This window comes from Felis catus, chromosome C1 (genome assembly GCF_018350175.1).
Source record: "Felis catus isolate Fca126 chromosome C1, F.catus_Fca126_mat1.0, whole genome shotgun sequence".
NCBI lineage: Eukaryota > Metazoa > Chordata > Mammalia > Carnivora > Felidae > Felis > Felis catus.
This window is the reverse complement of record NC_058375.1, coordinates 191,246,959-191,259,579: the sequence shown is the minus strand read 5'-3', so window position 1 is coordinate 191,259,579 and position 12,621 is coordinate 191,246,959. Positions and strand designations below refer to the sequence as shown.

The 12,621-nt window shown below is 44.2% G+C and overlaps 1 long non-coding RNA gene across 1 annotated transcript; it reads left to right on the top strand.

Annotated features, from left to right (window-relative positions):
• The first annotated feature begins 5,961 nt into the window (after window positions 1–5,961).
• On the top strand, window positions 5,962–10,462 carry LOC123379409. The gene is made up of 3 exons (XR_006583789.1): window positions 5,962–6,155; window positions 9,126–9,285; window positions 10,102–10,462. It is a non-coding gene; the product is annotated as an uncharacterized LOC123379409 (long non-coding RNA).
• The last annotated feature ends 2,159 nt before the right edge of the window (window positions 10,463–12,621 follow it).

The window sequence follows — 12,621 nt, the reverse complement described above, 5'->3', positions numbered from 1 at the left end:
CGTTGTCCCCGCCCGGGGGAGACTACGCAGGAAATGGGGGAAATCCCAGTTCCCCCCCAAATTCCCTGGCTCCGAGGCCACACACGTAGAACCCAGCACAATGCCACGCGCAATGGCGTTACAGGAGGAGTTGGGTGGCGTACGGTGTTTGGTGTGGGGAACCAGGCGGCAGCTCAGCCATGCGTTCGCACAGGCAGCAGTGCGTGGCGGCGGCACACACCGTCAGCCCAGGCTGAATAAAACCCCAAACACTCGTGCGCTTACTACTCAGATCCTTTGTTGTGTCCCAAACATACTCCTGTCCTCGCCGGGCGAGCATTTAGTTCTCTCTGCGCACCCAACTTGTAACCAGCAGAAGGAGAGGGACTTTCCGCAAAGAATTTCTTCAGGCAATTAAACCCGGTTCTCCCTAGTCCTCCCCAAAAGTACAGGTACACGAGGGCTTCTCCTCAAAACGCTACTGTAACGACTACCTTTTCCCCCATGGAAATGTGGCCACAGCGCGCAGAGAAAGAAAGCCGCATTATGCCAACTATTTTTAAATGGAGGTGTGAAAACTGTTTAGAGGGAGTTGCAAGCTAACAGCTGGGGCAACACTTGTATCTTTGTTTCTGAGGATGGCTTTGCGGGTTCCAAACTGTCTTGCTTCACTACGCACCTATTACTACATTATCATGAAGACTCTAACAAGAACAGTCTAAATAACACTCTGCATATACCTTCTCTGCCACTCTGCGGATTAAGAAAAATAAAGTTTCGGTGACAAGAAGCACACACACATCCGACTACCCATTTATTTCTTTGCTTGCACTTGTGGATTCTTCTGGGTGGTTTTGCTCCTTATCTGGACTTGCCATTAGCTTTGTTTATCACTTTTAGTGTTTGAAAAAATCTGTAACTCCCACTTAACTGTTATTTACACTGAGATAACCAAAACAAAATTGAATCAGAAGTGATTTGCAAATAGTTGAGCCAAGCCATGGAGGGATTTTACAGCGCTGTGCAAATCCACTGGCTGCCTATCACACTGTTAATCTTAGATGCCTGGTTTGAAAGGGCATTTAACAGAGGCCTAGTGAGTTCTTCCAGGGAGCATATCCCCTGGCTGGCCTGAAGGCTACCTTTCGTTCTTTCTCTCTTCCTTCTGTTCCTCCTTCTCTCCTTGGTTTGAGAGCACACCCACATTATTGAAAACTCCAGATTTACTTTTTTTTTCCTGTTTAAACATTAACTGCACAGAAAGATTGCCACTCATCAATATTTCATGGGGGTTAAGAGGCAATCTGGATTTTGAACCTTCAGCAGAGATCCTGGCTTCCGTCATTGCCAAGATGCTAACCTAAGGACGAATAACACTATCTATAGTAACACAGCCTGAATACAGGAAGTCATTTAGTATCACCCCCCCCCCCCCCACCACTCACCAGGTGTGCTAAGCCATTCTAGCAAGTGTCCCACATGGAAGAATCTTGTTTCTGAGAACATTATAGCCAGAGTTTAGGTGAAGGGCACAGGGAAGAGGAGAGAAAAAGTACACTGAGGCCCATTGGGAAACCATAAGAATGACAACTTTGGGCTTCTGCTCTTGGGGTTTTAGGGTTGAGGGTCCCCATCAGGCTGCTTTGAAGGTCCTTGGTTACCGAAGGAGAAGGGTCGGTTCCAGTGCTCTGTTCCTGGACCTGATTCCCAGTATTACGGATTTTAACTGTTCAGAGGTGTCCTAAAGAGGGAGCTAACTTATTTCCTGGCAGTCCTTGGGACAAGTGCTACAAGACATTCTGGTCAATCCATTTGAGTGATCTCCTGCAGTTGGGTAGAGGGCGAGTCTGGTTCAAAGCCCTGGGGACTCCAAGCTGCCAGACCATTTGTATCCTCTAGGGGGCAGCACTCAATAAATAATGCTGAGACTACCCGCAAGCAGCACTTCTGGCTGCGCTTTTACTTCCAGGAGCTCAAAACCCTTTATCAGACCAGGGAAGAGTCAGAGTGAGACCAGATCGCCCCGGGCCACTCTGAACAAGGGCCCACGGGCCCAGGGAGGACTTGGAATTTCTTTAACCCAGGACTTCCAAGGACTTCCCAAGGACTCTTGGGAACTAAACAAAATTCCCATTTGCGCCTGATGGCAAATAAATCTTTAGGGAAATTCTCCCGACTGGGACTGGTTCAGACCTGCCAGCCCATTTTTGTCTAGACTTGGAATCTCAGGGGGTTGGCTGCAGTTGGTTTGGTTTCGACCAGAGGTTCAGGGGTGAGGAGCCAGGCTCCGTACTATTCATTATTTTGTGAGTCCACCGAGGAGCCTGCTTACCAAGAGACAGACCAGTAACATGGACAGAAACAATGGGCTTGTTAACAGAAATACAGAACTCTCTACAAAACAGCTAACTTAGTGAGGTGGAGATTCCTGGCAGCATCACTGACTCACCTGGGACATTTCGCATCATTATCCTTAATTGTGAAATAATAATAGATAATCCCATCCCACATTCCATTCCTTTGACAGGACGGGATATGGGGAGCATAAAACAGATTTGTAAAAGATGGTACGAGAAAGCTGTAACCTGGCCACACCCCACTGGAAAGATGGGTGTTCCCAGCTAGACAGTCCTCGAGGGTGCATCAGAATCACCCAGGGCAAGTAGGGAAAATTCAGATCTCTGGGCACCGTCTTCCTGCAGATCGGGTTCGTCAGATCTAGGGTGGTGTCTGGGAATCTCTAGTTTTAAACACACTTTTCAGGTGATTCTGATGCAGATGCTCCACAGGCCAGCAATTGAACACCTCCGCTCTGAGATGTTATATTTACCCTTAGCCTTCGATCTGTATGCTTCCATTGAGGGATACCTGGACGAGTAGTTCTCCACATTTTTTTTCTCGAAGCGCCTTTCAGACAGGGGGCAGATGTTTCAAGGAAGACATAGGGGAAAGTCTCCGAGAACATGTCTCGTAAAATGCCAGAGTGGTGGTATTTTCCGGCTTTACTTTGTGACATTTATTTAGCAGCAACAGCAAAGAGCCTTTTGAAAACACCAAGAGCCTCACCTCACGGGGGCGGGAGGTTTGCAGGAACATGCTCAAAGTTGTGCCAGCGGATGGGGTTTATGAAGGTGGATCTAGCCGTTTCGCCACCAACCCACTCAGCCCCTGGTTGTTACTAGAGTTTTGTTTCAGGTATGCTTTTCCATCTGTGTTCATCACATTGTACTTATTAAATGCTCATGGAAGCATGACTATGCAGGAGGTGTGCAAGCAAATAAGACACTCGGGTCTTGTCTCCTGGGATTACAGGATCTGAAGGCTCCAGAAGTTTCGTGCTTCCACAATAGACACCACCTGTCACATGGTGCGCCCTCTTATCTGAGCCCTAACATCGACAAGCTCTCACCCTGAAAGGGGGAGATACGAGGCATAATTGCGTCCTAATCTGTCATTTGCTGCATTGCCCCAGTTAATATTTAGCTACATCTGTCTCAGAGGCAAAGCTTCAGTTAAAATGTAATAAGCCCTCGTTTTTTAGTCTCGCTTTTGTCTGAAGCGAAGTCCAGGTTCCCGGTCGGCGGGGCTGTCTCCCACTCACTCTTTGACCAACGTTTTTCTTGTATTCAATGCATTTGGATACTACCTAGCAATCCGTACTTGATATTACCTTTGATGGGTTCCCCGAATCTTTACCGATTTCCATAAAATATCAGCATCTCCTTCACTTTGAACTGTATAGCTCTCATCTCTTTCTCAGACACAGACACTAGATCAGGTAGGAGGGAACCTTATGAATGAAAGACAAGCGAGCAAAATGTACCAAGTTCTTTCAAATGTCGCTGGAATCCTCGGCCAGTTGCGCTCTCTACTCTGCTTGGCTTAGGCGTGTGGAGATCCCCCTCAGCCACGCCGATTTTTATACACCGGAGACATCTGGTGCTTCAGAGAGGACCCCGTCAGCCCTTTTCTGCAGAGCAGCGTTCTCCAATGCAACTTTCTGCAACAAGGGAGGCACCGGTGCTTTTCCCATGCCTAATGAGCATTTGAAGAGTGCCTGGTGTGGCTGCATAACTGAATTTTAAGTTGTACTTAACTTTGTTAAACACACTTCCGAACCCCTCAAAAAATACAGATTCCGTTGGCGTTCAAGAGCTACCCCATGAGACAGCTCAGCTCTAGATAGTCACGTACCAGAGCTGGAGATTTCCCACCGCAGCCCGTAGACGTCCACACCCTTGTGAGTCTCTGAGACAACTGCACTTGTTCACCAAAAAGGGAATCCTAGCATCAGCAGAAGCATCATTTGAAAATGTTTGGTGTCTATTTGGCAAAGAGAGAAGGGCTGGATCATATTATTATCTATCATCCTGTGCTCCGTCTGTGCTCTCTTGGATGACTTTTCCAGAGCGCTCACCAGGAATCAGATACTCCGCAGTGCTCCCCTGGCTCCTGGCCTCAGCTCCAGGCCTCAGTAGAGAGAAGCAGGTTGGGGCAGCAGAAACCTGAGGTCAGGACAGATGGACCCTAGGTCTCCGCTGCCCTCGGGTGTCCTTGAAAGGTCTGTTAACTAATGCAGGACCAGTTTCCTCACCTGTAGAAATGAAGGGGTTAGTTTGAATGACGTCCATCCCTTTACAGTTTAGAATTTTGGCTAGGAATGTTTCCTGACTCCATCCTCCTTCATAAATTTAAAACTGCTTTAGTCCTAATTCCATAGCCACCCTCAGTAATTAAAATTAATAGCCATTTATCCCCCAAGAAGACATTAATGCACGGATGGGGCTTAATTGGATATTCCATTATCACAGTATTTACATTGAGTACCTTTTCTCAAAGAGTGAGTAATAGTGAGTATGTTAGGCATCGTCACACGGCTTTCAGAAGAGATATTTCTGGGCAAAGCCTTTTCCTAGACCCTCAAGAAAAAACCAAAACAAGCAAGCAAACAAACAAAATGCCCCCAAACAAGAAACAGATTCCATTTGACAATCACGAAAGCCAAGAACTTATTTGTAACTTCATGGCATTTATAGGTGTTGTGAGTGGACATTTTAGGGTTATGATCTGAAATGTCCCACCATTCAGGAAATTCTTATTCTGAGCTGAAAATTCCCAGTCTCTCACTAAACATATAGATTAATATTCTTGGAACTTTGAGTCTTCCACCCATGTGTGCACATCTCATGCACACACACCCTATCAGACCCCCATTGATTTACAAGGGATTTTTTTTTTTTTTTGGTTATTGCTGCTTTCAAATTTGTAACCTGTGACTTATGGTGCCTTAATTAGACATCTACATGTCAGGTGATTGTTACATTATGATGGCAATAGCTGCTAATTTGAGCATGAAAGTCGTGATGGAAAGGCAAGAGTCAGGGAGCTGACCTTTTGCAATTGAGGAGACTTCAGGGTGGGTTAATTCACACCCACCCTAGTCATTAGTTCCCACTCGCCTCCTTCATATTTACTCCTACGCAGTTTACTGAGCTGCCAATCAACTTTAGTATCAGGATGGGATCCCTGTTGGGGAAGGAGGCTTGGAATGATGCTTGCTTTCTGCAAGGAAAGTTGATTTGTAGAGGCAGTTTCCTTTTCCATCTCCAGACTTGGATTCTATTTGTTTTCTAAATTAAAAAGAGAATGAGTGGTACATGTACATCTTAAAAAAAATGTAAACAGCATAAAATGTATTCGATGAAAACCCAAGCTTCCCATCCACCCAACCCCCCAGTTTTGTAATTTACCACTCTGGTTCACCTCCCCATTGATACAGGTTTTGTATTCAATATTTTTCTAGAGCTGTCGATACTATATGTTTCCAAGTGAAAAGCAAAGACATATTTTATGTTTTTCTACAGCTCTCTTTTCTGCCCTCTTTCCTTCTCTCTCTCTCTCTCTCTCTCTCTCTCTCTCTCTCTCTCTCCCCCTTAGCAGTAATGATCTTGACAACCATTAGGGGGCAGCTGTGACCAGAAAAGAAAACAACAGGAGAAAATGCAGAACTGAAACCCAAGAGGAAGGGATGGATGCACAAGGAAATGAAAGGAACACTAAGGAGAGACATCAGCAAAAGTAAAAAAATGAAAAAGAAAGCAGGAAGATACGACGGCAGAGCATTATGAAATAAAAGGAGATGGAGAAGGAAATTATATTAAAAAGCGAAAGGAAGTGTAAGTGTAAAGGGAGGGGAAATTTTCAAAGGCCAGGGAGTTTTTGAGGGTTTGTTGTTATTCTTTTTTAAGCAAACCTGTAGAATCCGAACTGGCTCAATGTTAGCAGAAAGTGGGAGGTTATCTTTTTCTGAACCGGAAGGCATTTATCATACTAGACTTTACATTCTTAGGACCTGGAGGGTTGAGAGCACCCTCTGTCCCTTGGGGCTTGTGATGTGGGAGGTGAGGGTGGGAAGGAGTACTCCCCCTCCCTTACAGCTTTAGAAGCCTCAGAATGCTTTCAGCCCTCAGCAAGGCAGCAGAATTAGCCTGAATATAAAGGTGCAATTCTATTTCTCAATGCAGCAGAGCTCAGAAATGAGGGAATGGGTTTCTTTTGAAGCTGATGCCATAATCAAAGTGCTTTCAGGTGTAGTTCAGGCAAACCTCCCCTGGTTTCAGCAGGTTAACTTCATTAAAGCTCCTAGCTACTGCTTTAATGTTTTCTAGGCTTTCCCCCTGGGTACATTAGGCAGAAACAAGCCCTCACGGGAGTTCTGTACCCTGATGTTTTGCATTGTGAATGGAATGCAGGGGCAACATTTATGCTGGAATAATATGAAACGGAAAATTACTTCGAGAGCACAATAAATATGATCACTTTTAGCTTTGTCTCCTTTTCCCTTTCTAATCCAAACTTCCCATAAACTAGACAGGAGAAGCTTGAGGGAACCTGTTGTAGGGTCACCAGATAAGACATGGAATGCATGGCCACCCTGTGTTTATTATTTGCTAAATCTGATTCAGAAGGACAGAATACTCCCAGGCTGTCCCGAACACCGTGCTCAATGTCACTGAGCAAAATCCAATGAAAACTTTTGTTTTAGAATCAAAGGCACTTCCTCGCAATCTTCTGTCACAGTTGTTAGACTTATATATTTACTAAGGCCCAAGATGGGCAGGGGACGTTTTGGGCACGCTGGGGTTATTAGGGAAAAAGCCCAAGGTACACTTGCCATGAGGAACCCTTAAGCCCTGTGCCAGATGGAGCTGGGGCTTTCTCAAGGGGGCACTGGAGTTTTGATGAATTGCAGTCAGTCGCAATATGAGCTATCTGAAACAGTGGTCATTTTGCAGAATTTGGGCTTTTCTCTGTTGCCTAAAGTCACAAGCTGTCTGTAATCCTCCCTTCCGTTTTTTCTTTGACACAGAGCCCTGAAGTTTAGTATCTAAGCAGCTTAAAAAAAAAATCATACAGGAAATTTGGCCAAACAAAAAAACCTCTCTGACCAGAAGCAGTGTGCTTCCTTTAAACAAGTCCCCCAAAGTTAAATTACAAAGCAAGTTTGTCTCTTTATTAGAATTTGGCTAAGAGCTAGGATGTAAAAACGCTTCCCATTTGATTTCCCATTTGATTTGATCATAATTTAGAAGAAGTAAATGTAATTTTTGACCTTTCAACACATCTGGAAGTATGCCTGTAGCTATACCCGACTGACAGTATTATCACAAAGACTGAGGCTTCTTCAACACTGAGCCCCTCTAGCCCTTAGAAAAGGGGAGAGTTGCACTTCAGGGGTGAGGAGTATTCTAGGACAAGTCAGCCGAGTAACATTAATAATTAGGTTGACAATGTAAGACAGACATGTCAGAGGGAACTCACTCAGGTCCCTGAACTGGGTCAGGACACTTAGTTCCCGGTACTAGTTTTTCCACTGAGCTGTGAGTGCCTTGTGTCACAAGATCCGTTTGCCTCTTTGTGATTCTGTTTCCTCACCCATACAAGGCATGTGGTTATTCCAAAGCAATGGCCCTATCAAACTATTCAGGCAAGTCTGCACTTGATATAAAGCAGGGTCAGTTTAGAGCCCTCACTGATTCAAAAAGTATTTATTGAGCACGCAGTGTATGCCAAGCTTTGCATGGGGGGCAATAATAGTAAGTATTCAGTGAAGACAAGTATTCTCCTAGTGGGAGAGACAGATAACACCCAAGTCCACAATGAGCAGGATCACTTCAGAAGGTGGTTGTGAGTTTCGAAAAGGAAAACAAAGTAAGATAATGTGATAGCGAAAACCCAGCAGACAAGAAATCGGGGTTAGCCCTTCCACTAACCAAGGCTCTGCCATAAGCAAGTGACCTGACTCAGGCTCACTCTCTCATCCTTAAGACAGGGACTTGTTCTATACTGGTACCTTTCAAACTTCAGGATGAGATCCATTAGTAAGTTACAAAATCAACTTAGCAGTTTGTGATCAACATTAAAAAAATGCAATAGATCCAAATAAAATCAGAGTGTATATGGTTCATGAAACTTTATATATATATATATATATATATATATATATATTGATTTTACTTATTATTGAATAAACAGTAGCATTTGCTCATCAGAGAAATCTCAGTGTTTAACCCAGTATCAGGCACATGATTGGTGCTTGGCGAATGTTTTTTGAATTAATGAAAACATGAGATTTATGCACCAGGTCTTAAAGTAAATACAGCAACTTAATATGAATAACCAAATAACTTACCAAAGTATCAAAATCATTTATTGTATTTCCCCAAATGCCAGCCTTACAAACCAAAGTCAAAATTATATTGCCCTTGTGATGCTAAGAGCTGTCTTTTCTTAGACTTCTCAGAAACTCTGTTAAGATTTAAAAAAAAAAAAAGAGCTCAACGTGTTCTTCTCTCGAGTCGAGTAAACTGCCTTCTTCCCACTTATAACTGTAATTCAATAAGGCTTTAGAATGTTTAAAGAAAGAAAAGCATTAGTGGGGAAATTTTTTTATTTCTTGTCCTTGGGGATCTGGATAATTCTGCCTTCCTAAAACTGGACTTGTGAGTTTTCATTTCTTAAGACAGCTTTTTCAAAGCAGTAGTAATCTTACTGTAACCCAGATTTTTTCTCTTCGTTATGGCTTAAATGGTAAGTTTCTGAGTGTCAGAATCATTTTTTAAAATTACACATTTGATTAAAAATAGATGACCCAAGTCTTCCTTCCTTCCCTGCCTGGATCCCTTGTTGACGTCCGTTGGGATGGGAGAACCAGACCGAGGCGATCCCATTGAGGAATCAATGATACATCATCCTTAAGAAAGGCAAGAGTCAATGGACCCCGCTCGAGGCCCAACGCACATACCCGTGAGTTAATTTTCAAGTCCATTTCCTTAATTGCCTGAAAATCCATGGCCGGGCAAATTGACTCAGAGTTTAGGATTGCTACACCCAACCTTCTGTATCTGTCCCCTCCTGCCTTCCCCAAAGCAAAGCAGACACACATATACAAAGAAGAAACATCAGCATCCCAGTACCTCAGTCACATTGCAACTGCTTGCCCAGCTCAGGACAACTCAACGGTCAGGGTTGTTTCTATTATGAGCATCTTGGTTCAGGCAAAAATGTGCTCTTGAGCTATGGCATAAAAAAATCACATGTTTGTAAGTCCAAGTGTATTATACATAATAGCACAGAAGGCACTGCTTGAAGAAAGCACATCTTTTTGAAGTGAATAAGCATCGCACGGTTGATCTGTCTCATAGGTGTAGGTTGATCTGGAACTTACTAAAGTATATTTGCTTGGAATCAGTTCTGAAGTCATAGTTTAAGCCAAAATGTATAAAAACCACGAAAGGCTTTTGCACCATTTCATGGTTTTTATTTGTGTTATTTTTATTGTTATTATTGCTCCTGTTACTAATGATGAATTTTCCCAGGCCAGAGGCATTCAATGTATTCACATTGCTTTTCTTTTCTTTTTTTCTTTTTTTTGCATTGCCAAATAGAAGTTCTATCAAATCCAAACCCATCCCACGTATTTCTCTAATTCTAGCTTTTGTAGATTTTCTCCTTGCGGAATGTCTCATAGAATCATTTTAACAATGAGACTCTGGTAAAAAAAAAAAAAAAATATGCTAAGGCTCATAATCCTTTTTTTTTTTTTTTTTTTTTTTTTTGTAGCTGAAGTTAACCGTGCTCATCATTTTGGGACTCGACACCCAACCGACACTGAGAAATGGCAGCTTTCAGTTAAACAAACGCAAAGCTGTATTTAGGCTCTCTCGCAACATTGTGATGAGAAGAAATGAAAGCGTCTTCGGCTGCTATTTTTAAAATACTCACCAGGGCAATTCCATCAGAAATACGATACCTTACGATAGCTTTTATATTTTGATCCTTTCTTTTCAAGAGTAACATGTGGGAGAAACCCCGGATCCAATGAAACCGATTTAAAAAAGTCGATTTGAACAAATGCTGCTGTGCTGTTAGAGTTATTAAAAAAAATTCTCAGGGGCGCCTGGGTGGCGCAGTCGGTTAAGCGTCCGACTTCAGCCAGGTCACGATCTCGCGGTCCGGGAGTTCGAGCCCCGCGTCGGGCTCTGGGCTGATGGCTCGGAGCCTGGAGCCTGTTTCAGATTCTGTGTCTCCCTCTCTCTCTCTGCCCCTCCCCCGTTCATGCTCTGTCTCTCTCTGTCCCAAAAATAAATAAAAACGTTGGAAAAAAAAAATTAAAAAAAAAAATTCTCAGACTCTTAAAACGTGGTGGCAGGAGGACCGTTTAGAGAGGCGGGGGGTGCTTACCGTCAATGGAAGGAGTGTCAAAGTCTGGGATCCTCACAAAATGTTTCAGACAAGACCCTTTACCTTTTGCTAATTGCAAAATGAACATAGGTCCCCTGCTCCAGAGTTGTGTAGACAGTCTTTCTGCCTATAGGTACAGGGATGTCGGCTTATTCACCACACAAAGAGTTGTTGGCTGAGGAGGAAATTAAACTCTAAACTCCTGGCACCAAGTGTACTTTCACCACAGGGCAGTGTGCAGACTTCAAACTCCAGCTCTCCCAACCTCACGTGGTCCGTTTACTCATGTGCCTGCAAAAGAACTTGGTAACAGGTCCCTCCCCCAAATCTTGCAATAGACCACAAACCAGCATCAGCTGGCCGAACTGGGGTCTGTCACGAGGATGCTGATTGAAAAAAAAAATCCAAAGTATTTTCCACCACTGTAGTAAAAACCCGTCCCCCTACAATAGCATTTCCTAAGCATCCAATTGCTTCTGGGGGTAGCTGGGACTGTGCAGAGAGATAGCTCCTCCTTCCGTCTATCTGTGAGTGCAGATCACATGGGTAGCCTGTGAGCAAGAGAGGGAAAGACCCAGGCATGACATGCATAAATGCAGTAAGACTTCCGCTCCCGAGTGAGTGGTAAACTTGTTTATTGTTGGTGTGGCAGGCTCTCTCTGGGAACAAGCAGATGGGGCGGCTTAGGTGGGAAGAGCTACTGAATGTTCTTTCTACTCGCTCTGATGGGAACTAAGTTAAATAAACCAATTCCTATCTAAATGGGGACAAGTTGCCATTGTTTGTCATGTAACATTCTCAAAGAGAGAAATATCTCAAATCTCTCTTTGTCGGTATCTTGTTGCTTGAAAAAAAAAAAAAAATCACAGCGTTTAGCCCAAGGAGGGGGCACGGTAAAGCAGAAAGAACATTCTTTTAGGGGATAGGAAGTCTACTTTCTATCACTCAGCAGCTCTGCAAGCAAGGGGTGCTCGATGCGCTGGGTTTCTGTTTCTTCCTGTATAAAATGAGGGGGTTGGAATGGATAGGTCTCCCTGGAAGATTAGTCTTTCTTCTACTCCCTGGTCCTCTGAAGCGTCAGTTCACCGGACATTTGTATCCGCAGCCCTCTCTCAATGTGTGTTCTTTCGGAGGTGGTTAGCTGTACATGATTTCGAATGCTCATCCGTACTTTAGAAGAAAGAGACTGGCAATTGATAGGTTAGCGCCCTTTGTCCCAAAGCAGCAGGGTTAGGTACAGGGGCAGGAATGCAAACATCATAGAGGTCAAAGGTCATGACCTTTTGGGGGTCGAAACCAAGACAGTTGCATACCTCAGTGGCACTAGAGTCTTGATTTGGGCCGGTCACAAGGTACTTTTCCGCTAGAGTATTTTGTCACCAGCCGCGGGTAGAGGTGCTCAGCATTGGGAGAGGCTGGGTGGCGAATCAGAGTTCAGGCCGGAGTTCCTGAAGCGACTGTAGAAGGACAACTTGGCAAACTGAAAAGTGAAGGCCCTGCTGCACATCCGCATTGTTTTGGAGATAATTTAGAAGGGTCAGTGTGTGCCAACCGCCTTGGGCTGCTTCCCTGAAATATAGGGAGCTTAACCAGTGGTACGGAATCGTGGACCAGCGATAAGGCACAGTGCAGGGCTGGGAGAGGCACATGTAGACATATGACTTCGAAAATGCTCATCTGTACATGGCCCCTTTGGGGCAGGAGGAAGGTCCTGAGGAGTACAAAGAAATCATGGTACTTTCGGAAGAGAGAAGAAAATGTGGTGGTCGTGTGAGGGTGAGATTGTTCGACAGATGTGGATGGTACCCTGCAGCCGGCTTCCATTTGACGGAGTCGCGGAAGTGATTTTACTTAGTGCTGAAAACAAATAAACAACAACAACAACAACACCACCCCCCA